Genomic DNA, 27,462 nt, shown 5'->3' with positions numbered 1-27,462 from the left:
AGAGAAGAAGCACCTTTTCAGGGACAAGATGGTGATGTCCCACTGGCTGATGGGTTCTTTCAAACCTCTTGGAGTGGTGTGAGTCCGTGGTGTTCCAGCTTCTGTTCCCAAGTCCAGTGAACTCTGAAAACCAAAACTTGTACCATGGGTTTGGCCCCTGACATCAGAACTCAAGCTGAAGTGTGTGAAGCTGTTGCTGAGTTCCTGGTGTGATCTGATCATCCCTGTGTTGTACCCCAGGTTTGGGGGAGGGAAGGCATGAAAGAGATTCCAGTTACCCTCCTAAAGCCCATACCATTCTGACTCCCCAAGGCCTGTGGTTTGCTGTTGTGTTGTTATGTCTGTTAGAGAAGCCACAGCTAACCGGACCTCTTTGCACACAAGAGACAATGTGTAGAGGTTTGGGGTTACAGAACTGTAGAAATTCACTCTTCTTGTGGTCTTGAGGACAGATTTCAGTGGAGATGCTATTTGGTGAAAAAGGCCTGGGCTTGTGGCTTTTCATGAAGCTCTGTGATAGAGTATATGCTCAGCATTCATGAGGCCATGGGTTTGAGCCCCAGCAATGGAAAAACAATCTGTGGGTTTGAGAATCAGGAGGAGCTTGTCATGGGATTGGCTCAGTCAGTAAAGTGCTTGCCACAAAAATGTGAGGACCTGAGTTCCACTCTCAGCACCTACATAATAAAAGCTGAGTATGGTGGTGCAATCCCAGGGCTGGGGTTTTCCAGTCAGCCAATCCAGCCAAGTCCTGGTCATGACTCATTGCTCATGGACAAGTTTTTTCTTTGTTTTTGAACAAAAAAAATCAAAACTGCCCTAGAGCTCACTCTGTAGTCCAGGCTGGCCTTGATCTAAGATCCACCTACCTCTGCCTCTCAAGTGCTAGGAATATTGGTGTTCGCCACCATGCCTGGCCGTTTGTGGGCAAGTCTTGTGTAGTCTTGGACAGAGTGACTGCTATACACCATTCTGGTTTTCAGATGCCCTGTTTCATGAACTACCTATATAGGGAGGGATAGGGAACTAGGTGGGGTGCAACTCCAAAGGGGACCCCTGTCCCCACCACCACTGCTGTGAATGGTGAAAAGACGGATACATAAGCCACTCAGTTGGGGTCCCATGACTCATTCCACCAGCTACAGAATGACTCTTGAATCTTTGCATAACTGCAGTCAGTACACCCAGGGATGTTGACAGCCTTGTGGGGCAGAGTGGCGGAGGAGGGACCCTGTTGTGCCAAGGCTGTGACATCAAATTCTCCTGAAATCAGCTCAGCTCTGTTTCCTGCATACCTCGCAGACTGACCAGATTGTGAACCCAAGCATTTTTCATGCATGGGGCCAACTGTGTGTCTGTTTGCTGGTCTTGGAACCTTGAACCTGGAACCTTGGTTCCACACTGTTAGGAAGAAAGATTGTGGTTTCCTCTTTTTGGATTAGGAGGTAGAGGCAGCACAGTTTCTGCCTTAAACTTCCGCATGCAAAAACATTTTTTTCCTTATTGTTCCAGGGGGAAAGAGTGAAAAGAAAAAAAATAATATGACCACCACCCCCCTCCTGATTTGCTGAAGATCCTGACCTCAGTGGGGCTAGGTTAGATTACAGAGCACTTTGCATTTCTAGGATGCTTTTTATTGCTCTTTGTTAGTTGACCACAAACCATGTCCCCTCCGGAGTTGGTGCTGAGGTCTTCAGTGCTCATGGGCAGTATGTATTAGGGGCTGATGGGATGGGATGGGATGGGAGTCAGTCAGACAAACTCAGATTCTGTCTCTGTGTCTTGTCTGACTGTTACTGGACATTCTCATCTGTGAAATAGGGATGTGAGGAGCTTTCATATACAGAAGTTATGAGGATTCAATTAGCAGGTGTCCATGTAAGACCAACATGGTGCCTGGCATGTAGAAAGTACATAATATGTCTCACTGTAAATTACCTGAGCCACAGGGCTGCCCCATTGACTCCCAGTCTTTGGAAGTACTACGAATTGCTCAAAATAGACACTTGGGCTGTTACCATGACCACAGTCCCCTCTTCCATCTTCAGCTGCTAACATCTGTCCATTCTAAATACTTTGTTTACAGAGAAAAGAGATTTTGTCTTGCTCTGAGAACTTTTTGGACTCTATCTTATAAAGACACTAACTTTATTCCTGTGTCCCACCCTCATGACCTAGTTGCCTCTCAGAGGCCATGCCTCCAAGTGCTCTCACACTGGATATTAGGCTTCAGCTCATGGATCTGGGAAGGACACAAATGTTCAAACCACAACAGAAGTACAGCAGAGCTGGTCCCCACCAGCTCACAGTTTGCCCTGGTTCAGCCCATACTGGCTTTGACTTTAACTACCCAGAAGGTAATTCTCTTGACTCTTAGCTTTTCAATCTATGTCAAAAGTGATTGTTAAAAGGAGTTTCTAAAAAGACACTTTCTTCTTGAAGAATTCCAATACCAAGCTGGATGTGGTGGCACATTCCTGTAATCCTAGCACTTGGGTGGAAGATCAGGAGCTCAAGGCCAGCCTGGGCTTCTTAGTGAGTTTGAAGCCATCCTGGGCTACATGAGACCCAGCTTCAAAAAACAAAAGTGGGGAGGAGGGCTGGCGGAAGAGGTGATTTTGAGGATGCTTGATTTGCACTTTTATTCTTTTTGACGGGGACTCACTTTGTAGCATTGACTGTTCTAGAACTAGCTATGTAGAGCAAGCTGGCTATAAACTTTCAGAGATCCTCCTGAGCTTAAGATGCACATACCCACACTCAGCATCTTCAGATTGCTTTTGCTTAGGAGTGACTCTATAATAGTTGTACCCTTGTTTTTGCTAGTTGTCTTCAGGCAGGACGTGCTGGGCAGGGACCTGCTCTGCTGTAGTTCTGCTGTGGTGTGACTGTTTGTGTCCTAAAAATCCTTGGGTTGGAAACAAATACCCAGTATGATAGCATTTGGAGGTGTGGCCTTTGAGAGGTGACTTGGTTATGAGGGTGGAGCCCCTCTGAATGAGGTAACCTCATTTTATTAGTATTCTTATAAAAGAGATTCTAAAGACTTCCCTGCCCCCTCTGCCCTGTAAAGACACAGTGGGAAGGCACCATCCCTGAACCAGGGAGGGGGTCTTCACCAGACATCAAACCTGCTGGCACTTTGGTCTTAGACTTCCCAGCCTCCAAAACTGTGAGAAATCAATGTTTTTGTTACTAAGCCCTCTAGACGAGCTGTTTTATTACAGTGGCCTGACTAGGCAGGCCCCAAGGAAGATCAAAAGTCCAGTCCTTCCTAACTCCTGCTGACTGCGGTGTCTCAGGAATTGGCAGGGGACCTGAATGCTACAGGTAGGGTTTCTTTTCCTCTTACCCACTGATAATGGGATAATGCTTAGGCAAAGATTCCTAACACTGGAGATACAAACAAGGGCCGTGATATGTAGGCAGGTGTTCACTCTTCCTCTATCAAGTCAGCTCTGAACCAAGTTCTGTTGCTCTAGAACCTGGATTTTCATTGTGACCATATGTTCCCTAGAAAAGGAATCAGGTTGTATTAATATATTGAATGTTCTTGGAGGTAGAACTTGTCTCTTTAATGTTTATTTATCTTTAATATATGTTAATGGGGTTGTGTGGGTGAGAGAATATTTAAGCTCAGATAATATTCCAAAATTTTTAGTTTTTGTCTTGTTTTTTGAAATAGGGTTTCTTTGTGTAGCCCTGACTGTCCTGGAACTTGATCTGTAGGCTAGGCTGGCTTTAGACTCACAGAGACCCAACTGCCTCTGCTTGCTGAGTGCTGGGATTAAAGGCATGCATCACCATCACCCTGCTTGAAATTTTATTATTGAGTTAAAATAGAAATATCTAGATTCTGATTTTGGTACTACAGTATGGTCATATATGAGAATTTATGTGGCAGAGATCAGCAAGCCTGCTCCCTCTTCCTCTTAGCATACAATTACATTCCTCAGATTCCTTTGCAAGTATATATTGCCTTGGATTTAAATTTTGGCTAACAGAATGTGGATGGAAATGATGTATGTAACTTCTGAGCTAGACCTTAGACACTTCCTGTGTTCTTTTTACCTCATTGGCCTCATTGCTAATAGGCAGAGAGTGGGGGGGGGTGAATTTGGGAGTTATGAATTAAAAATAGTAGAACCAGAGCTGGAGAAAGGGCTCAGCAGATAACAAGCACATACTGCTCTTTCAGAGGACCAGCACCCACACTGGGCAGCTTACAATCATCAGTATCTCCAGCTCCAGGGGATCTGATACCCTCTGGCCTCTCAGGCACCTGAATACATGTGGCATACTCACACACATACACATAAATCTTTAATTAAAAAAAAAGAAGATCTACTGGCAGCCTGGTCCCTGAAAACAGACACAGACACCCTGAATATAGACAAACACACAAACACACACACACACACACACACACACACACACACACATGCACACACACACACACACACACACACACACACACACACACACACACACACGAGTGAGAGAGAGCACAAATGAGAGAGAGAGAGAGAGAGAGAGAGAGAGAGAGAGAGAGAGACAGAGAGAGAGAGAGAGAGAAGCATTGAGACTTAAGGTTATGTAAGGAGGGACTTTTGGGAAATGGCTCAGAGCATCACAGAGGCGAAGAAATTCTGTGATCCAAGGTCTGTAAGCTAAACAATTAGAAAAGCCATTGGAGTAATTTAGTCAGAGCCCAAAGGCCAGAGAACCATGGTAGAGTCTACAAAGTCCAAAGGCCCAAGAACCAGGAGCTTCAATGGCCAGTGCAGGAAAAGATTGATGTCCCAGCGGAAGGAGAGAGCGTATGAGAGAGTAAGTAGTTCATCGTTTTATTTGCCTTGAACAGATTGGGTGATGCCCACCCACACTGTTGAGAGAAATGCTAATCTCTTCCAAAACCTCCTTCAGAGACACACCTAGAAATAATGTTTTACCAGCTATCTGGGCCACTAGCCCAGTCCACTCATCACATAAAATTAACCAGCAGAGCTTTGTGCCCATAAAGGGGACTCATGCACACCCTCGCTATTGTTTATCACCTATTTCTTCATTTTCCTTTTAAAGATACTCATTGACTTCCATCTCTGTAAGAAGAAGAATGAACTCTTACCCTTTGCCCTACACCATTCTCCACATATATGAATATATTAACATAACTATATTAATAATCCACTGCATAACATAACATAACTATATAAACAATCTCACCTATGGCAACCATTGAGGGCTGTAATTTTGTCTTTTCTAAAATGTCATCAAGTTGAAATCAGATAGTATAATGCATTTTCAGATGATTTCTTTGATTTAACAATGTGCTTTTACAGTTCCTCTGTGTCTCCCTCCCACCCATCCCATCTTTATAGATCACTTCTTTTTAGTGCTAAATAATATTTCATTGTCTATATGTATCACAGTTTGCTTACTGTCTTTTGAATTTGCTTCATTCACTTGTGTCTGTTACTAATACAGCTCCATTTAGGAGTTGGGAATTGTAAAATATCTTAAAATATATTAAGTAACCAATAAATTCCTCCAGCACTTAGCTCTGCTGTAATCTGAGTTGGTTGCTCACTGAATTGTTATCTGATGGCTTTCCTTCTGTTCGTCTAGGGAAGTCCTTAGGCCTTAGTTGGAGCTTTTGTTTGTTGGACCTCATGACTTTTTCTTGCTTGGTTTATTCCCTTATTTTAAGGGAGTACCTCCCCCAGTCACTTCCTCAGAAAGGGTGGGTCTATGGTGATAACCTGGCATGTCTGCAGATGTATTTATTCTATCTTCATAGATTCCTGAGTGATTTGGATTATGTTGTTTCTTCTATCTCTGTTCTAATTTTTCTGAGATTTCAGCCCAAAAGCCCCTGACTAACATCCTGCCATCAATCCCTTGTGCAAATTGCTTTGTGTTGGCCTTATTTCATTAGCTGAGCACTGGAAACATTCATCTCTGTGCAGAGCTATATATTAGAGCGGAGGGTGGTTACATTCACTTACTAGTATTTCTCTCCTCACTTTTGGACTGAAGCAAGTACAGAATAATTATCCCAGAGATGATTTCTGGCAAATAAGATCGTCAATAGTTGGAAAGGTATGTTTCAGTGAAGACTGTTTATAAACATACCTCTTGCTGCCAAGATCTTCAAGTCTAATTAATTAGCATCATCCCAGGCCCGCCTTTCCACTTACATCACTCTCTCCCACACATTCACACACATCCCCCGTCACTCACAAGTATACACACTCACGTGAGTGCACCTGCCTCTTTCTGTTTCCTATTTCTCTCAGTCTGCACAAGGAAGTTCATGCACTTGGTTGACTTGCTTTCTAACTATTTCATCTTCTCACTCCATCAAAAACTATTTTCTGCATCTCCAGTTTCATCAGGATGTGCCTGGCTGAGACTGTCAAAACCACTGAGCAGAAGTATTTAATCCAGAATTGGCTCAGATTAAACTGGTGAGGATCAGCTGAGGAAGCAGCCTTGAACTTCTTCCTAATTATTTATTGGAATGGAAGTCTTTGTGTTATGGGATATATTCACAGTCCTCCCATCCTCCCAGTCAGTGGCCTCCCACTGACTCAAGCAGAGCTCTGTACATTCCAGAAAGACATGAGAAGAGGGAGCAAGGATGCCTGGCCATGTGCAGGAACACTGCCTGTGACAAAGGATGTTTTAGTGGCTTATTGGAGGGACACATTTGTGTAACTCCATTTATGTTACACCATAAAGTAAGGCTTGGCAGGTGGGGCTGGTCACCAGCAATGGACCCTGAAGAGTTTGGGTTGCCCAGCTGGGAGCAAAGTCAGACAGAACAAACATAGGAAAGTCTCTTCATCCCTCTGAACCTCAGAGCTCTAATCTGCAGACAAGGACCATGGCATCAGCCTCTCAGGGCTGCTGCAGGGATAAAGATAAATGTACGTGAAAGCACTCTATCAGTAAGGGGCTGGATAGATATTACTCATCATTAGTGACATTAGAGAGAGGAATAAAAATGATGCCACTTCGTTTTATTCCAGATCTCTTCCCCTGCCCCATGATGGTGCTGTTGAAGGTAACCCAAAGCGTTGGTCATGTTAGACAAACTCCATACCACAGAACTACTTTCTTAGTCTTCTTGTGTATGAGGAATGATTTGTTGTTTAAATAATTCTATAAATGTAGAAATTATGACAGGAAAGATTTGTCAAACACTTAGTGATGGGGTGGGCTTTTATGAGTCTGGGATGTGAATATTTGTGACTGTTAGCTCAGCGTGGCACCATGTTGGTTCATGAGTTCAAACCCATGTTGAGAAATGGCATCCCCATAGTCACACTAGGTGAATGTTTAAGAACAGTAATAGGTGAGAGAGTGGGAGGAATTGGGGGTGGGGTGGGGAGGAACACAGGTTGCCACGCATCTGTGTCTCAGGTACCCTGGAAGAACCAGAATGGAACTGCTAAAGTAGTTGGGACTTATTCCCTCCATCTCATCCCCTTTCTGCTCACCATCCACAGGGGCTTCGCATCTAAATTCTATGCAGATGGCTTTCTGGTAAGGAAGACTACAAAGCATTGTAGATCCACAGCTGATGTGGGGAGCAGGGGTATCCACAGACCCATAAGGGAGAAAGAAGGTTAGATAAGAAAGCTTCTGTGATGACTGGCCAACTTCAGGTGCCAGTCTGGCTAGGCTCTGGTCTTCAGTAATAGGCATTTTGTAGGTGGGTTTAACAGTAATTAGTCGGTTTGGAGAAGAGAATGCCCTCTAACCCCAGTGTCTAGCTTGCCAGCCTCCCCTGCACATTGCAGAGGAGTTAGTCTATAGATGTAACCAACCTTCTTATTAAATAAGAAACACAGAACCAATGCAAAGAAGAAAGCCAAGAGGTCAGAGCTAAGAGCTAAAACCTTACCCTTCCTCCTGCGGTGGTCCTACCTCTCCGAACCAGAGCTACCCCTGTGTTAAAGTCTTTATATAGAGTTCCTGTTCTGCCTTCTCATTGGTTGTAAACCCAACCACATGACCACCTCGTCACGGCCTGTCTGTATAGGCCTCCAGGTTTTCCATGATTGGTATTGAGGTTAAAGGCATGTGTATCCAATAATGGCTGTGTCCCTGAACACACAGAGACTTACCCAGCTCTGCCTACTAAGTGCTGGGATTACAAGCGTACGCCACCACTGCCCTGCTTTCCTATGGCTTGCTAATAGCTCTGACCCCCGAGCAACTTTATTTATTAATATACAAATAACATTTTAATACAAATAAAATATCACCACATTAGTCCATCATGGCCAGTGCCTTAAAATAAACATCTGCCTACATCTCTCCTGGTAGCACTGTCCTGGAGTACCTTCATTAATACTGCTGCCCTCAGCCCAGACATTCTGTTTTTCTTTGACTGTGTTTTAACCCGACACACAGTAGTTCTGGGTTTGAATTTTTTCTTTTCACTGGGAAAATTGGGCTGCATTACTGGAATGATAAACCCTGTAGGTGAACTCCAAATTATATTCTAATTTCTGTCTTTTGGAAATCTACTTAGCTTGATAAGATTGAAGTACTTTTTTAAAAATGACCTCTTTATCTAGTGTGTGGGGGAGTGACCTTTATCTCATGTGCATGCCATGGAGTCATGTGAAGGTGTTTTGTTAGGGTCTCTATTGCTGTGATAAAACAATGACCAAAGTGACCTGAAGAAAGGACTTTCTTGACTTCTGCTTTGGCTTCCATACCACAGTCCATCATCAGAAGGTGTCAGCACAGGAACTTGAGGCAGGAACCTGGAGGCAGGGACTGATGACAGAAGCCACGCAGGAATGCTGCTTGCTGGCTTGCTCCTCAGTGTTTGCTTATCCTGCTTTCTTATACAATTCAGGATCACTTGCCTAGGGTTGATACTACCCTTAGTGAGCTGGGCCCTTCCATATCAATCACTCATCAAGTAAATGCTCCATAGACTCCCAAATGACTCTAGCTTGTGTCAAGTTGATAGAAAACTAATTAACATAGGAGGTCAGAGGACAACTTGCAGGCATCTACAAGCATTGTCTCCCGCCACATGGCTCGGGGGTCTAACTCAGGTCCTTATGCTCAGCAAACAAGTACTTTTACTAAATTGTCATCTCATGATTCATGTGTGTGTGAGTGTGTGTGTGTGTGTGTGTGTGGTGATGTGGTGGTACACACTTGGAATCACAAGCAGCCTGAATTGCAGAACAGGACACTATCTTAAGAAGAAAAAGAATCTGAAGCCATTGGGAGAGTAAGAAGGATCAGAAGTTGAAAGTCATCCTCAATACTTACTGAGTTCAAGATCAGCCTGGGCTGCATGAGACCATGTCTCAAAAACAAAACAAAGCAAAAAACAAACCAACAACAACAACAATAAACAAAATGAAAACAGTTCTGCATTCTAATTCAGTATTTGTCTTGGTTTTCATAATTGTAAATTCTCTAATTGTCTCTGTGTGAACACATATCCATCAGTAAGGAGTCTCAGTACACTCTTGAGCTTGGGGATTGACTCAAGGTGCAGAGGCAATGTATAGACTTTGGGTTGCAATGAACTTGGCTGACTATCTAGGCTAAATTTGAAAAAGTGGTTATTTTAGGTTCCAAGCTCACTGGGGAGTGACAAAACTTCCCCATTTAAGTAGCTATTTTTTATTTTGGAGACCTACCCTAGAATCATGTGTTCTAGCCACTGCAGAGCTAATAATCACAAATGCCACAGACCTTATCTTTGGGTACACCAGGCAGACTAGCCAGGGCCTGAGGTTCCGTGAGAGTCATTGACCACAGACTTCAGTTCATAGTGGTTCCCCGCGGGGTGATGTGTGAGTCTCTTCAATTGTCCGTGACAGTATTCCATATACACATATCGATCCCCTCTAATCCCCAGCACTGCTGCCCAGCCTTTCTGTCTGGCTTGGGTGGAGCCCCTGAGGGGTGGGAGAACTTGGTGCCATCAGACATCCCTTAATGGCAGTCCTCCAGTGAGACTAGGCAGGTGGCCTTGCAGATGAAGTATATAGCCACAAACACGAAATGTCCCTGGTCTCTGCCTCAGGACTCCATGCATGTCCATCATACCTGCTGCCAAAAGGAGCTGGCCAGGCCCTCCCCTCTGGAGCCTGACAGCCTTTGTCACTAATCAGCCTGGGGCTACTCAGAATCACTGGCAGCAGGTACTTCCACCCCCTGCCAGTCACACTGCCCTCTCTGCTCTCAGCCCCTGCCACCTGGGGGGGCCACACCAGGGCAGGGCCATCAAGCCTGGCTTCTGCATCACATGTGAGGCTAACCACCAGCCACAATCCTGAAATATTTATAGTGATCCATGCAAGGCTCAGACTTGCACCGTCCCAACAGAAGCTCTGGACGTCAGGGTGGTATGTGGCTTGGGAGGGTCCACTCTGCACTGGTGATGCCAGTTGAGCAAGAGAGTAGAGATCATAGCAAAATAGTCCAAATTTGGCTGTTGTCACAAGTGCATGCTTTGGAAGAAACCGGCTTGAGCAAGTGGCATGGTTATACTTCCCCTTGACTCAGAGACTTTGTTTCATATGTACATAGGAAAAAGTCAAAATGTCCCATCAACTAGCCCGTCAAACAAACACACTGCAGGTGCAGGTTTTCTGGGGAAGATCATAATAAAAGCCTAAGGTAGGCAAATTTCCCCATGGCTGTGACAACTGTCCCCTCAGAAGCAGCCCCCATTTGTCCCCTAAACTGTAGGTTCCACTACATGGGCCTCTCAGCAAATTGGTTTTTCGTGCATGGGAATTATTGGTAAGTACTCTGAAATGGTGTCATTTGCTAGTTGCAAATTATTTGGGTGTATCTTGAAGCTCATTAAAAGGGAAATGTCCTGTTCTGTAAAGAGCAGCATTTTTACATTTTAAAAATCAGATGTTCTCAGTGGGGAGCAGGGTTTTATCTTTGTCGTGCCGGCTTTGGCTAAGTACATCCCAGATTGAAACATCTAAATGAAAGAAGCACAAGGGAAGGCATGGGGGAAGTTTATGTTGGGAAGCAGGAGGGAGACACACATACACGCACACATATATAAAATATACCGGGGTTCATCTGTGAATTTAGAACGCCTTTTTCCTGTTGCCATTCTGCTAGCTGCTCGTATTTCTCTGGGAACATTGCAAATACAGAGAGCTGCAGAGGTGCCAGGCTCCATCGTGGTGTCCAAGAATTGGCTTTGTACATATGCTAAATTAGAGATTGGCTGGCAGAAGCAGTTCACAGATCCTAGATTGGCAGGGACTCCTCATGAAAGAAGACAGGGCGGGCCCAAGGGACTCACTCTGCAGCCGGCAGTAATGCAGCATGCTCCCTCCTGCATGCCAAAACCTGTTTTTAAAATAAAATTTGAACCTTTATTAGGTATCCTTTCTGGCCCAGGTAGCAGACTCCTATCCTGTTCCCAAGGAAGGGGTTCTGTGAACTCCTTCACAGGACCTAGTTTCAAGACTTTTTTCACCTGAGGATCCAGGTCACTTTGATTACCTCTTTTAGTCAATAGGGCACCCTGGTGCCAAAGGAAGAAGGTGGGAATGCTTTAGATGAAAACCTTTTTGTTTTTGTCTTCCCCCACAAAACAAGCAAACTTCCGTGATGGTTCTGATACAAGCAGAATTAACTCAGCGAGGAAGCACATTAGGCAGCCAGAGCAGAGAAGTCTATGCCAAAAGGATCCGCCATCTGGGTCTTTCTCTGCATCAACCAGAAAATGTCTCTCTCATTTATGAGTAGGTAGCTGGTGGCTATACTCTTCCTAAGAGATAACACTTCATTTTCTAGACAGTGATGAGTTTTAAGCAAAAACAAGTTTGTTTTTAAGGTTATTGTTGTGGATCTTGGGTACCTGGGAAATGAGGAGACTTGGCTTTCCAGCCCAGGAGGTACTTTGGCTTAAAGTGATGAAGTCAGGCATTTATTTCAGTTCATTTCCCCTTCCTCTAAGGGTGTGGTGAAGGATCAGGAGCTGAACAAGGTGACCTCAGTCCCAGTCAATTCCTGAGTGTGACAGCTGATCAGAGACCTGTCGTTTCAGAGGTGCTATTTAATCGGTGCGCTCAAGCTCCATGAGTTCAGAGAGCCGTGTGTAGGGAACTCACACTCAGCCAACATCACTGTGCTGGCTAGTTTTATGCCAACCTGACACAAGATAAAGTCCTTTTGGGAGATGGAAACTCAATTGAGAAAACGCCCCCAACAGACTGGCCCATGGGTAAACCTGTGGTGCATTTTCTTGATTGATGATTAATGTGGGAGGAACCAGCTCTCTGTGGGCAGTGCTACTCCTGAGCAGGTGGTCCTGGGGTATATAAGAAAGCAGGCAGAGAAAGTTATGGCTTTTGCTTCAGTACCTCCAGGTTCCTGCCCAGAAATCCTGCCATGGCTTCCCTCAGTGATGGGCTTACAAGCTATAAAACCCTTTCCTCCCCAAGTTGCTTTTGGTCATGATGTTTTATCACATCAATGGAAACTCTCAGATGGTCACCAAAACTATTCTTTGAGTTACCAATCTCCTCGGATGTCACCATGGAGTTATGCCAAGCATAAGGGGGTCAGGCTTAGTGTCTCTTTCTGCACCACGTATAACACGGTGTGGAACAAGCACTTGACTGAACTCCACTGACCTGGGTTCTGGCCCCAGTCGTGTCTTCAGCATGGCCTCAAGTCTCTTGTTGATTTCCCTGGGACTTTTATCTTCTTGTTTCAGAAATGCCTAGATCTATTGGGCATGGTGGTACATGCTTATTATAACCCCAGAGCTTGGGAGATAGAGGCAGGAGGACCAGAGGCTCAAGACCAGGGGCCTTAGGAGATGGTTCAGTTGCTGAATGATCAGAGGATGAGTTTGGATTCTCAGCACCTATATAAAAGCTGGCTGTGGAGGCATAGGTCTGTAATGCCAGAGCTGAGAGTTAGAGACTAGCCAGTTTAGTTAATTGGTGAGTTCAAGGTCATCTTTGGCTACAAAGGGAGTTTGAGGCCAAACTTAGCTACATGATGTTAGTTAGTATTCTGAACTGCCCCTTGGGGACCCATCTAGCATCCTGACATCATCTTATATAAAGTCTCCTTTAAGAAAAAACTTCTCCCCCTTAGCTCTCTGTCCCCCATCTCAACAGAGGTAGTATGCACCTCCCACTTTCTCTCTCTCTCTCTCTCTCTCTCTCTCTCTCTCTCTCTCTCTCTCTCCCTCCCTCCCTCCCTCCCTCCCCTCTCCTTTTAATAATAAACTTTCCACATGGACATGTGTCTGCATGTTGTGAGTAACTCTCCACTGCTCTACACCACAGCCCGCCATTGCATCTCATGGTTGTCTCCCTCACCCACTGGGGCACCTTGGCCCAACTTGCCAAGGTCTTTCACTTGCCATTTTCATAACACATGAGACCTTGTCTCAAATAATAAGAACAATAAAATAAGATAAACAACTAGATAATAGTGAACCTATCTTCAATCCTAACACTATTCGATTTTGTGATTCTGGGTCTTAGCTGTCTGGAAACACATTCACGGAGTAATGAAGGGAGCTCGAGGACGTGGAGGAAGAGGCAGAGTTCTTGGTAGGTGGAATTGCTCCAAGCTCATGGCATGCAGCCCTTCCCTCTTTTCCGGGTGTTTTTCTAGTACAGACGAGCAGCAAAGTGGGGCAGACTAGCTGCGGAAAGGATGGGAGTGACATGTGTGTCATGTCTACCCAAGACATGTAGTATTGGAGCAGCAAAGAACAAAAACGTGAGTGTGGAAACATCTCAACAGTTAAGGTGTCAGAGGGCCAGGAATGCTGCAGAGTGGTCATGTTGTATGAGTTTAGACTTACCCCAAGTCACCTCTAAGGTCCATGAAACTGTGATAGCCCCAAGCTGTCTCCAGGGACACAGTAACATCCCTAGAGATCTGCCAAATAACTCAAATAGTCCTGTACATGAAATTCTAAACATTCTTAGTAAATAAGAAACACAGAGCCAAATACAGAGGTAATAGCCAAAGAGATCAGAGAGCCACGACTACCTTATCTTTTTTTTTGGTTTTTCGAGACAGGGTTTCTCTGAGCAGCTTTGCGCCTTTCCTGGAACTCACTTGGTAGCCCAGGCTGGCCTGGAACTCACAGAGATCCACCTGGCTCTGTCTCCTGAGTGCTGGGATTAAAGGCGTGAGCCACCACCGCCCAGCACGACTACCTTATCTTACCACCTCGCCACCTTCGCTTTCCCAGAGAGAGGTTCTTCCTGCTTAACCTGCATTTTTATTGCTTTCCTGTTCTACCTTCTCATTGGCTCTAAGCCCAGTCACATGACTTCCTTGTCACTGCCTGTCTATACAGACCTCCAGGTCTCTATGGTTGGTACTGGGATTAAAGGCTCCTGTTGCCACACTTGACTGTGTCCTTGACCACACAGAGACTCTGTCTGCCATGTGATTGGATTAAGGGTGTGTGCTACCACTGCCAGACTTCTGCTTAATGACTATTTGACCTCTGATCTCCAGGCAACTTTATTTATTAACATACAAATAAAATATCACATTTCATCACAAATAAAATATCACCACATAGTCCAGGTGCCATTATCTAAATAGAAGGAGGAAGGAGAGTGAGACAGGATCTCTCTATTATGTATCTCTGGTTGTCCTGGAACAAGATATGCAAATTAGGTTGGCCTTGACATCACAGAGATCCACCTGTCTCAATCTCCTTAATGCTGGGATTGAAGGTGTGTACCCCCATGCCCAGCCCACGGGAAGGGATTTTAATAGGAAGAACTCACCTCTAGTATCTTACCACCTCCTGACAGTACCCTTATAAGAGATGCAAGGAGAAGCCGTCAGGTTGAAAGCCAGAAGGATGTGGCTGCGAGGTCTGCCATCCACCATGGAAATTGGAAAAGGCAAGAGGTTCTCTAACTGGGACTGCAGGCCTGCTGGCATTTAGAGGTCAAACTTTTGGCCTGTGGAACCACGAGAGAGTAAATCTCTTTTCTTTAAAACTCTTAACAATGACCTCTTATTTGTTTGGGGTGGGGTGGGTTGGGGAGGCGTTCGTGTGCATCTGTGGAAGTTAGAGGATGACTGGCAGGAGTCAGGTCTGTCCTTCTGTCATGTGGGTCCCAGGGACTGAACTCAGGTCTCATGCTTGGCAGCAGGCTTGCATGGTGATTTGTTATAGCTGCCATGGGAAACTAATACAAACGAGTGATGTGTCAGAAGATGGATAGCTTTCCCTCAAAGCTCCGAGCTCTTTTTTCCTATTGACATCATGGTTGGTCTTAGGAATAATAAAAACAAGACACACCTCTAAAACATTAATATTATCAAATGGGAATATGAGATTTATAGCTCTCTTTTGATGCAAGCTTTTTGTTTTGTTTCTTTTGTTTGTTACACTATCAATGTAAGGGACTTCATTTTAACATTTCTTCAATAACATTTTGATGACTTGGTTTCTGTATTAGATCTCCATTTAAAAAAATGTTATTTTTTTAATTTTGTGTGTATGAGAGTTTTGTCTGAATGTATGTATATGTACTGTGTGCATGCTTGGTATCTCAGAGGCCAGAGGAGGGTATCTAATCTCCTGAAACTTACAGGTAGCTGTTAGGTACCAGCGGGTACTGGGAATTGAACCTGGGTGCTCTGGAAGAACAGCCAGTACTCTTAACTGCTGAGTGATCACTCCAGCCCCAAGATCTCCATTCTTAATCAACCTCATCCTTTCAAGTATTTCAGTCTCATTGAACAATGGTATTAATAAAATTCTGATATCTTATGACATATTTAGAATTTGCTGGCCTGTTCTCAGAGCTCCCAGTTCATGTTTGGAAAAGTGCCCTTCCAACATGCCCTTCATTTCAGTTTTAAATATTTTATCTTTATATATTTTTGTGTGTGTACTCATGAATGTGGGTGCCTGCAAAGGACAGAAGGTGTCAAATCCCCTGGAACTGGAGTTCCAGGCAGTTGTGAGCCCCCAAGCATGGATGCTGGGAACCAAACCTGGGTCCTCTACAGGAGCAGCAAGTGCTCTTAACTGCTGCACCATTTCTCCAGCCCGCATTTGGGTTTTAGAGTATGTGTGCACCCATTTATAGCTCACAGTTGAGGCTGAACAGCTTATTGCCACAGTGTTTATGACAACATTGGATCTATTTCTTTCCAAATGAATGGTTTTTAAATAACAGCAAATCTTGTTCTTATCTTTCACAATCCAATTTTAGCATACAAACAACTTTCTTTGATGGTTGACTTCTATCAAGAAAACTGGAAATATTTGCCTCATAATTATCCTCTCCTGTCTTGTCTGTCTGTCTCCTCTGTCTTTGTTATTTTCTCTGTGTGTATTTATGTGTGAGTTCTGGAACATATTTCTGCAGTGTGAGTGTGAAAGTTCAAAGACAACTTTCAGGAGTCATGTAGGTGGGGTTTTTCTTTGGGACCACCAGCTCCCCAATAACTGATATGGAGACTTTTATTAATTATAAATGCTCGGCCAATAGCTTAGGCTTGTTACTAACTAGCTCTTACAACTTAAATTAACCCATATTTCTTATCTACACTCTACCACATGGTGGCATCTTTTTTCAGCACAGCATATTCATCTCCTGCTTCCTCTGCTACTGGCTGGCAACTCCACCCTTCTTCTTCCCAGCATTCTCTCAGTCTGGCTCTGTTGCCTAACCTCTTCTGCCTAGCTATTGGCTAGTTAGCCCTTTATTAAACTAATGAAAGCAATACATATTCACAGTGTACAAAAGGATTATTCCACAGCATTACAGCAGAGTTGCTCTCGCCTTCCACTTTGTGGAGGCAGTACCTCTCACTGTTTCTGCCATTGTGTTGCCTGCTCTAAACTAGGTGTTCTGCATGCTTCTGAACAAATCTCTCTGCCTCCCACTGTTATCTGTAATGTTTACTCTTGTTTTAAGACTTAGTCTCACTATATAGACCCCTAGGCCCTGAACTCTTCGCCCTCCCAAGTTCTGGGATGAAAGGCATGTGCCACCACTCCCAGCCAACTTTTTTTTTTTCTTTTTTTTTGATACAGGGTCTCACTATGTAGCTCTGGCTATCCTGGAGACCAGGGTGACCTCAGACTCACAGAAATCCACCTGCCTCTGCCTCCCAAGTGCTGATATTAAAGTCATGTACCACCATGCTTGATGCTTTTTTTTTTTTTTCAGTTTGAGTTCCAGGAATTGTATGGACTTGGGTTATTAGGCTTGCTTACTCTAGCAGCATTTTTATCTGTTGATTCATTTCCCTGGCTCCAGTATTGTTCTTGATTCTTCCTAGCAGATCTACCTTTCTAGGTTACCCATCACTCATTTCTCCTTCCCTAAGTTTTTGTTTGGAGTGGGGGGGGGGGTCATTTCCTAAAATAAGATCTTGCCATATAACACTGTCTGGCCTGGAACTCACCATATAGAATATCCTGGCCTTGAGCCTGCAGCAGATCCTCCTGGCCCTGCCTCCTGAGTGCTGAGATTACAGTCATTAGCCACCACACCTAGCCCAGGCTTCCATAACCTTGGATAATCTCCAATAAAAGAACTTACTTCAGTTCCCCCCTTATGTGTACTTACTTCTTTTTCTTACTATCAGCTTGATTAAGCAAACATTTAAAAATGCTTACCAGTTGTTCATCAGATAGAAGAAATCAACATAATGGCAGATTATGTCAATAGATGTTGGGATGGATGGGATAGATACCTAGACGAGGACTCATTATGGATTTGGGCAAGTGTGTTTAGAATTCAGCAGAGTCTAGGAAATGACCTGGAATGGAATATGATGGTCAGACAGGGCTCTAGAGTCCTGAACTTACATTCTAAGTGATGTTTTGAGTTTGTTTTGAACTAGACATTTGCCACTTGTCATAGCCAGAATTAGGACCTTGGATGTTGTGATAGCCATTGGTTTCTGGTAGTAATTGAATGAGAAAAAAACATTAATAGTGGATCCAGATGAATGTCTTGGGAGACATACTTAATTTGAGTTATATCATATCAAATCTGTTAGTGAGAAAGGAGAAGGAGCAGGCTGTGGTGAGACACCTTTATTCTCAACATTTGGGAGATCCAAGCAGGAGAATTAGGAGCTCAAGGCCAGGAGTCTGGGGAGACAGCTCAGGCAATAAAGTACTTGCTAAGTATAGATCCACAGCACCTGTGTGAAGAGCTCAGCCTCAGCGTGGCAGCACACATCTGTAATCCCAGTGCCAGAGGAGAGAACAATGGTGGAAATGGAAGGGAGCTGGGGTAGAGACAGGTAGGTCACTGGAGATAGCTAGACAGCCATTTCAGCTGTTTGGTGAGGTCCAAGTTCAGTCTCACAGTTCAGTCCATCATGGTGGGGATATCGAGGCAGCAGGAGCTTGAGAGAGATGGTCACATCTCAACCACAATCAAGAAGCAGAGAGCAATGAATACTTGCTGTTGCTCAGCCCTCTTTCTCCATTCATACAGCCCAGGGTCCCAACCAAGGTAATTCTTCATAGACATGCCCAGAGGCCCATCTCCAAGTGATTGTATATGCCATCAAGTTGACATCTAATACTAACAGTTAAAGGAGACTTCATTCATTAAAACTCAAAGAAGCAGGGTGCTGGGTCCCGCCAGACTATCAAAGAGTCCTTGAAGGGAGGAGTAAGGATTAAGAAATTATAGATATGAAAAATAGAGATGTAGACATAAAAGAAAAAGAGACACTGAAGAGCATCAGGAGGGTCACCTTGAGTTTATTCCTCATGAGCTTTTTATAAACCAGCAAGGGGAGAGGCAAAAGACCTCCCCCCTCAAGTACAAAGTACAGACAAGTATAAATACTTCCTTAATTCTCAAAGCATCTAGTAGCCACACCTTACAGCAAAATATCCTGTAATTAGGCCTTGAAGTATAAGACACCTGGTAGACATGCCTTTGGCCAAAACATCCTATTTTGCAGCCTTGTGGGGCAAAACAAGCTTGGACTCTCTGACCTTGAGTCAAGATGGAATAAGGCCACACTATGGAGTCTCTGTGGGCCACATAGCAGGGAAGGACTATGCTTTTAGGATTGGGTTTGATGCCAAGTGGACATCCATGCAGAAGTATGATGAATAAAGGAACTGACTAATAAGTGGGAAGCTTAGCAAGACCTATCATTCCAGTTCTTCTTCTGCTGTGTCTTTGAGAGTCAGGATGACCTTGTCCTTCAGTTCTAGGGAGCCAACTCAGGAAGAAAGGACAAAAAATGATAGTTGCCTTCCTATTTCTTCCTCCCTTTTTTTTCCCTTGAAACATTTTGTTTGCTGTGTGTGTGTATGCACAAGTGCATGTGTACACAATCGCTCAGACATCTGTTGGAGTCAGTTCTCTCTTACCACTATGGGGAGTCCTGGAGATCCAACTTAGGTCATCAGACTTGTCAGCATGTATCTTTATCCACTAAGCCATCTCACCATTATGCTCTTTGCTTAAATGCCACCATGCCATATTTGAGGAAAGTTTATACTGAGCCCTACCCATGGGGCTCTATGAGTAGACTGGCCTCTTTTAGGGATGCATCTCAATTCTGAAAGAGCTCCCTGGCCTTTCCTTTGGGCTGGACATCACGGACATTAGAGCTACATGCTCAATTCCCACTGTGGTTGCGGTTCTGGAGTGAGAGTGTTGGGTCGTGTTAGCATGAGCCTAGACGCCACCCCAACTGGGTGGGCACGAGAAGGTGTTTGTTCAAATTTGCACAGCCTTGAAAACAAATCAACTTTATTATACATGTTAAATTAAGTGTGTGTGTGTGTGTGTACATATATAATATAACAAATATTAAGTTCTTATATCAAACTTTACCATTACCTGCATCAGACGCTGTTGTTACCCCCTGCTCCCTTTTTGAGACGGAATCTCAAACTTACTATATAGCTGAGATGACCTTGAACTTCTCTGATCCTCCTGTCTCCACTTCCAGAGTGCTGGGATTACAGGCATACACCACTGTCTTAGGGTTTCTATTGCTGTGATAAAACACCTTAGCCAAAGCATCTTGGGGAAGAAAGAATTTATTTGGCTTATACTTCTATATCACAGTTCATCATGGAAGGAAGTCAGGACAGGAACTCAAACAGGACAGGACCCTGGAGGCAGGAGCTGATGCAGAGGTCATGGAGGGGTACTGCTTACTGGTTTGCTCCTCTTAGCTTGTTCAACCTGATTTCTTTCTTATAGAACCCAGGACCACCAGCCCAGGGATGGCACCATCCACAATGGTCTGGGCCCTCCCACATCAATCACTAATTAATAAAATGCCCCACAGGCTGCCTGCAGCCCAATCTTATGGAGGCATTTTCTCAATGGAGGCTTCCCCCTCTATGATGACTCTAGCTTGTGTCATGTTGACATGAAACCACCATGCCTAGTTTTGTGTGGTGATGAAGATGGAACTCAGAGCTTTGTTCATGTCAGCAGACACTCTACCAGTTGATCTACATCCCTGACCCCTAACATCTCCTTGAAATGAAGAAACAGGGCACAGTGAAGTGAAGAGATCATCCAGTTGCTTGTGCGGGCAGTCCGAAGGCACAGTGGTGACTTGAGACAAGACTTGCAGGCTCCTTTGCTGGATTAGGGGAGATTGTGAAAGTTAGAGGTTCGTGTCCATTCCTTTGGGGCTGGAGTGAGCAGTTAACTGGACCCAGTGTTTGTACCGCTAGGATGTGTCCTCAGTAGCTGTCTGCACATGTGCTCTATGCTCTATGATTTAAGATATTTGTTATGGCTTCATTTATAATTGTTCAGGTGTCAGTCGAAATGACATACCCTCTAAGGAGCTGTTTGCCATCTTGCCTCTGTGCCCTCGGTCCCTGGGCGCCCTCGGTCCCTCCGCGCCCTCAGTCCCATCACGGAATTTGTTCTACTCCGTCACTTTCCTCCAAAGTTGTTCTTAGTTTGACTTTCTTGTTGATTAGCTGTTGTCCTGACTACAGGGAAGTTCCATGTAGGTAGGGAGCTGTTCTCTCCATTACCTAAAACAGAGTCTAGTACAGAGTGTATTCAGGAAAGCTCTTGAATGAAGTGAACAAACAGATCGATAGCAAAAACCAGGAAACAGTTAAATCCTCCTGATAAAGGGGTTGTTACAATTTGAGTGTGAAATGTCGGTGCAGGCTGATGGTCTCCCGCTGGGAGTACTGTTTAGAGAGATCGTAGCATCTTTAGTACGTGATGCCTGGCTGACAGGTGTAAGGTTTTAAACTGTCCCTGTACCCCAAGTCTTGTCACTGCTTCCTGTTCAATAAGAAGCCCATTCCTGCTACAAGTTCCTCCAGCCATCAGTCCTCCACACCAGCCTCCACACTTCCTTACTCCAGCCGTCAGTCCTCCACACCAGCCTCCACACTTCCTTACTCCAGCCGTCAGTCCTCCACACCAGCCTCCACACTTCCTTACTCCAGCCGTCAGTCCTCCACACCAGCCTCCACACTTCCTACTCCAGCCACCATGCCTTTCCTGCTGTGATGTTAATAACCATTGTCAACTTTTGGAATTCCCTGGGAGACACACCTCTAGGTACATTATCGAGGGCATTTCCAGAGAGATTTAGCTAAAGAGGGAAGACCCACCTTGAGCATGGATGATGGCATCCCATGGGCTGGGGTCCCAGACGGAGTTTTAAAAAGATGAGGCCAGTTGACTATTGGCCTTCCCCATTCTCTGCGCTCTGACCTGCTGAGATGTGAGCCAGCGACCTTGTGCCCCTCTGTCCTGTGTACCCCAACATAACGGGTTGTACTTTCAAAAGGCTCAGTGAGTAGAGGCGGTGGCCACCAAGCCTGATGGCCTGAGTTCAGTTCCTAGAACCTCTCTGTTTTTGAGGTGGCTGTGGGTAATCAACTCTGCACTGACTCTTCTCCAGGACTGTTATGAAGACATTAAGAGCAGCTTCTAGTCAGCTCCGTGACCCTATGAGAGGTAGTCAGCTCTCCACAGTGTGCCATGCTCTCCACATGCTCCTAGGATGGGAGGGTCTGTGGGTTGGAGCTAGGATATGCATTTTTTAAATTATGACTACTTATTTATTGTCTCTCTTTATAACTCAGACTGGCTTTGAACTCATGACACTCTTCTTGCCTTAGCCGCCCAAATATCTGACCTTTTAACTTGTCTAAGGATTGAACTCCATGATAAGTTAAAAAGCATTGTTCTAGTTATTACCTGTTTATCACCAAGGGCAGAGTCACTGTAACTGGGGACTTTGGGCTTCCAGCCTGCTCCTTTCTAAGACTCGCTAGTCTCACCCCCTTCAGGGAGCAGGCTGTTCTCATCTCTGAGACTGTAACTGGGGACTTTGGGCTTCCAGCCTGCTCCTTTCTAAGACTCGCTAGTCTCACCCGCTTCAGGGAGCAGGCTGTTCTCATCTCTGAGCTTTGCACTTCTAGCTGTGAACCCTGACTTCTCTCCACAGCATCTTCCTCCAGCAGCCTGGCCATTGCTGGTTGAGCCAACACCTAAATACCACAACAGAGTTACTGTCTGCTTCACAGGTCACTCCCCATCAGGGTTCCATGAAGAGTCCAGCTGGATGTATATTAAAGGCCAGACTCAAAGAGTTTACAATTTTCCTTATGGTTATTCCATCTTTTGCATATTAATATAAATCTTTGGATTTCCTGCCCTACTTTCAGTTAGAGAAAACAATGATGTGATGTGGCAGGGGCTGGTGGGGAGCTCTGATGTTGTTAGAACTTTAATGTTCTTGAGGCCAGGTGTGTATGGCCAGATGGGATGACTTCCCCTGTCCTACATGTCCAGAGGCCTCTGCTGGCTGAAGTGCCAGCCCAAGAGGCTTCCATCTTCATCTCACAGGAAGAACGGACACCATTTTATTGTGACACAGGCCATCCAGCGTCCACACAATCTGTTCTGCTAAATTGCACCTGGGGCTGTTGAGAGAAGGATCTGGCAAGGTTTCTGGCTGCTGGGGCCGAGGTCCTGGCCTCAGAAGCCAAATCATGGCAGTGGTGCCGGGCTCTGAGTTCGCCACTCGGGAAATTAACCTACTCGTTCTCACATTAAACGCTTTATGAAAATTTACTGGGCGCAGAAAGAGGAAAGAAAACCCAAGTGGTCGCGCAGTTCGCCTGGCTGGCCGGCACCAGTGAGGGAGTAGTAAAGCTGCCGAGAAGCGAGAAGCAGATGAGAAGGGCTGGCCCGGGAACAGGGGAAAACATGGGGAAAACCAACTGTGCTGCCCGCCCGCCGGCCCGCCATTGTTTTGTTAGCTTTCACGGGGGTGGGGGAGGTTAATTAGAGACGATCCTGTGCGTGGGGGTTGGTGCACTCAGTGACAGGTTCTTGCCGCTTACTCTACAGCACTCATTGGCAGGGTGGGAAGCGAAGCCACTGCCTGTGTGGGTGGCCCCAGAGGACAGCCCTCTGTAGTGACCAGACCGCAGTTATCAAAGCCTTCCCCTTCTTTAGGAAAAAATAGTGAAGCAGAGATGGTTCAGTGGGCACAGGTGCTTACCACCAAGCCTGGTGACCTGAGTTGGATCCCTGGAACCACGGGAGAGAACCAGCTCCCGAAAGTTGCCCTCCTTCACACGGAGGCTGTGGCATACTCGATCTCCCCAACTCCCATATACAACAAAATAGAAAAATGTAAAATTTTTAAAAATAAATTATTTTTGGAGAACTGGGGATGTAGTCCAGTTGGTACCCTGCATGCCCCAGTGTTGCCTAAAACAGGACAAGCTCTTGCAGTGCTCCAGAAGTGGAGCTAGGTGGAGGATCAGGAGTCATCCTTTGCTGTATAACCCCACATGGTGAGTTGGGAGACCAGCCTGGAAATACTTGTCTTAAAAAAAAAAAGCGGGGTGTAGTGGCACACATCTTTAATCCCAGAGGCAGAGGCAGACAGATCTCTGAGTTTGAGGCCAGCCTGGTCAACAGAGGAGTTCTGGGACAACCAGGGCTACAGAGAAACCCTGTCTCAAAAACAAAAACAAACAAAAGGATTTGCATGCCATCACCATCACCTAGCCTTTATTTTTTTTCATCTTTTTCATTGTTGACTTAAAAGAACTATGAATGAGATGGAAAAGTACAACTCTTTAAAATACCTATCTATTTGTTCTGGAAAAGTGTAACCCTTTAAAATATTTGGGTTAGTGAGATAGCTCAGCAGATAAGTTGGATTGCTGTCAAGCCTGATGATCTGCCTTTGACCTCAGAATCTGTATGATGTAGAGTACCACATCCCTCAGGTTGACCCCTGACCCCCATGTGTGTGTCACGGCACACACACTTGCTCACACACAGACAAGTATGTTTATTAAATAATGTAAAAACGTTTAAATGCCTATAAATTTGCCACATACAAGGAACAGCGTAAGCGAGATGTAGCGGCGTATGCTTGCAATCCCAGTTTTCCAGAGGCCATGCGTGACAAAGGATCACCACAGTCTCGAGTCTGGTCTACATAGTGAATTCCAGGCCATCCAAGGCTCTCCAGCAAGACCATGCCTCAAAAAAGAAAAAAAAAAAAAGGCCCCAACCTAGGGATGTAGCACAGTTAATTGAGTGAGTGCTTGTCTAATGTGCAGAAAGTACTGAGCCTGGGATAGCCCAGCACTTGGGAGGTGGAAGCCAGAGGTAAGGAACTGAAAATCACTCTCCATTACGTAGGAAGTTTGAGACCAGTCTGGATACATGAGACCCTGTCTGAGACAATCTCTTGTCTGGAAGGGTTTGTTTGTATTAATTTCTCTTAGCTTTAAGGCCTTGCCTATGTGAAAGGTAGTTCAGAAGAGTCATGGTCCAGTTTGATGCACTGCTAGAAATAGTTTGTTTCTGCTGATGCACACATTATTGCATCACCAAGTTTTCCTACTTCCTGGCTGCCAGGAAGACAAGTGAATGTGCTAATAGATTTGAATCATCTTTGCTTGGTATTCTGCTGTGGGAAGAGAGGGAGTCGAGAACAAATCACCAAAATGAGGCTCTGCCTGGTTTACTTCTTGGCGAGGTCACTTGTGCCATGCCGCAGGGCGGTTTTCCTTCTTCCAGTGTGTTGCTATAACTTCCTACTGATGGACTCCAGATCCTTTGTGTCAACACCTTAGGTATTGCTGAAGTAGCTGGCATAGAGACAGGAATTTCTGACCTCGGTGTCACTGTTTGTTCCTGGGAGAGATGCGGCCCAACATGCCTCCAAGTCTTGGTGATGGGTAGAGAATCATGTCTTCCTACACAGAAGTAAGCTAGACTTTAATAAAAAATTTGTTCTTGGGATGGCAAAATGGCTTAGTAGGTAGAGGCACTTGCAGGAACCTGGTGACCTCAGTTCAACCCCAGAACTACTTCAAGGTGGGAGGGGAAAAACGACCCCCGTGTGCATGCTATGACATGTGTGCCACCCCATCATGCACACAAAAATCATAAAAAATAGATTTTTAAAATTTAGTTGGTTGGTTGATTTTTCTGTGAGAACCTGGCTGCCCTGGAACTTGATCTGTAAACCAGGCTGGCCTCCAACTGGGTGGTGGTGGTGCACATCTTTAATACCAGCACTCAGCAGGCAGAGGCAGGTGGATCTCTGTGAGTTCGAATCCAGCTTGGTCTACAGAGTGAGATCTAGGACAGCCAGGGCTACACAGAGAAACCCTAAAACAAACAAAAAACAGAACCTCATGTAACTCAAGTTGGCAAGAAACTTGCTGCGTAGCTGAGGATGACCTTGAACTTCTGATCTTCCCTGTCTGCCTCCTGACAGCTGGGATTACCCGTGAGCCCCACCATACCCAGTTTATGAAGGTTGGGATCAAATCCAGGTCCTCAAACATGCTAGGCAAATACTCCACCAAATGAGCCATGTGCCCAGCCCAGATGACTGGTTCTTGATGTTCACATGAAGAGGAAACTTTTCATCCTTCCCCCACGGTGCAGCTAGAGGAGGTCACCTGCCAGAATATGTTGCCAGCATCACTTACAACGGCTCAGGCAGGGCACAGGTGATGCGCCTGTTATCTCCAGCATGTTTGGACCCTTGGTAAGCCTGCCTCATTAAATTATGAACCGATCACTCTTGATTTACCGTTAAAAAGAACGAAAGTACCGGGATCCTGCCCTGAATGGTGATCTGCGGCACCTGCGCAGACGGTGCGTTCTCCTTCTAGTAATGAAGAAAGGTAGGTGCGGACTCCTTTGATGACACTGTCGCTTGTTTACTTTGATTCTCCCACGCAGACTGTGACTCAGCAGGAGGGCTTTTAAACCAAAACAGTTAATTACCTCCTCTAACCCAGAGAAGTCGTGAAATATAAATACCAAGCGAGGGAGAGGGCAGCTTGGACCCAGCTGTACTTTGTACCAGCTGGGGAAGAGAGACACCTTCTCAGTCCTCCAAGGGCAGGGTAGAGAGAGACCAATTAGCAGGTGTGCTCAGGAAGGTGGCTAGCCACCCGCTCTGCTTTGTCAGTGGGCTGGACTGGAGTCCCCAAAACAGAAGGTAAGAGGGAGTGAGTCACTCTAGGCCTAGAGGCCTTCCCAAAGGAAGATGATTCAATGTGGGATGGAACTGAGCAGGGCCCTGACCAAGGACAGATCCTCCCCAAATGCAGTCCTGGGCACAGGGCACCTGGTCTAGAGGGACCTTAGGGTCCACCCGTGAATTCAGATCCTGTCAGCTCTTGAGCCTTCTTTCCAGTGGAGTATCCCTAATTCTCTCATGGCCAAGACGCTGCTCTGGAAGACTTTCTGTCCAGCCGCCTGGCATTAAGCAGGGCTCTCCTCCCCTGACTTCCTTCATATATATGGGCCATTTACTTGGGGTGTGTGTGTGTGTGTGTGTGTGTGTGTGTGTGTGTGTGCCAGCCACAGCACCCACACAGAAGTCAGAGCACAGCTTTCAGGAGTCAGTTTTCTTCTTCCCCTGTGGACTCTAGGAATTGAACTTAAGATAATCAGGCTTGTACGTGGCAAATGCCTGTATTCTTGAAGCCATCCCATCTGTCCATTTGGGATCCTTCCTGGGGGCGGGGGGTGTTCCTTCTGCTGCTGCTATTGAAATTCTTGGTTTTCAGAGGCTCCAAGCCCTTTCTCAGCTTCCCTTGCCCCTCTTGGGCTCTGTGGAAAGGGCCACCCCTACCTGCCTAGGGACCACAGGTTTTGTTCCCCTGACTAAATTGTACTTCACTCCTAATCCTATGGGCCTCATCTCTAGCCATATACTGCTGGCCTTGGAATATTAAATTGCTGTAGACACTTTGAGAACCAGCTGATGGTTCCTTAAAATGCTGAGCATACAGTTTCTATGTGACCCAGGAGTCACCCTTTCTTTTAAATACAAGTTCAAGAGAAGAAGTGTATATGAACATATAAAGAGGAGGGGTCCACAAATGTCCACAGAACATGTCCCATAACAGTCCCAAAGTAGAAAGCAACCTAAATGTTCACTAGC

At 45.3% G+C, this 27,462-nt stretch overlaps 1 protein-coding gene across 5 annotated transcripts in view; it reads left to right on the top strand.

Annotated features, from left to right (window-relative positions):
* Clybl (citramalyl-CoA lyase) overlaps window positions 1-27,462 on the top strand; it is a 237,850-nt gene that overhangs the window by 171,923 nt on the left and 38,465 nt on the right. The window lies entirely within an intron of this gene.

Source organism: Peromyscus californicus, unplaced genomic scaffold, assembly GCF_007827085.1.
Source record: "Peromyscus californicus insignis strain IS unplaced genomic scaffold, ASM782708v3 Scaffold_12__1_contigs__length_115047231, whole genome shotgun sequence".
Taxonomy (NCBI): Eukaryota; Metazoa; Chordata; class Mammalia; order Rodentia; family Cricetidae; genus Peromyscus; species Peromyscus californicus.
The sequence above is the reverse complement of the archived record's forward strand: the minus strand, read 5'-3'. Positions and strand labels throughout refer to the sequence as shown.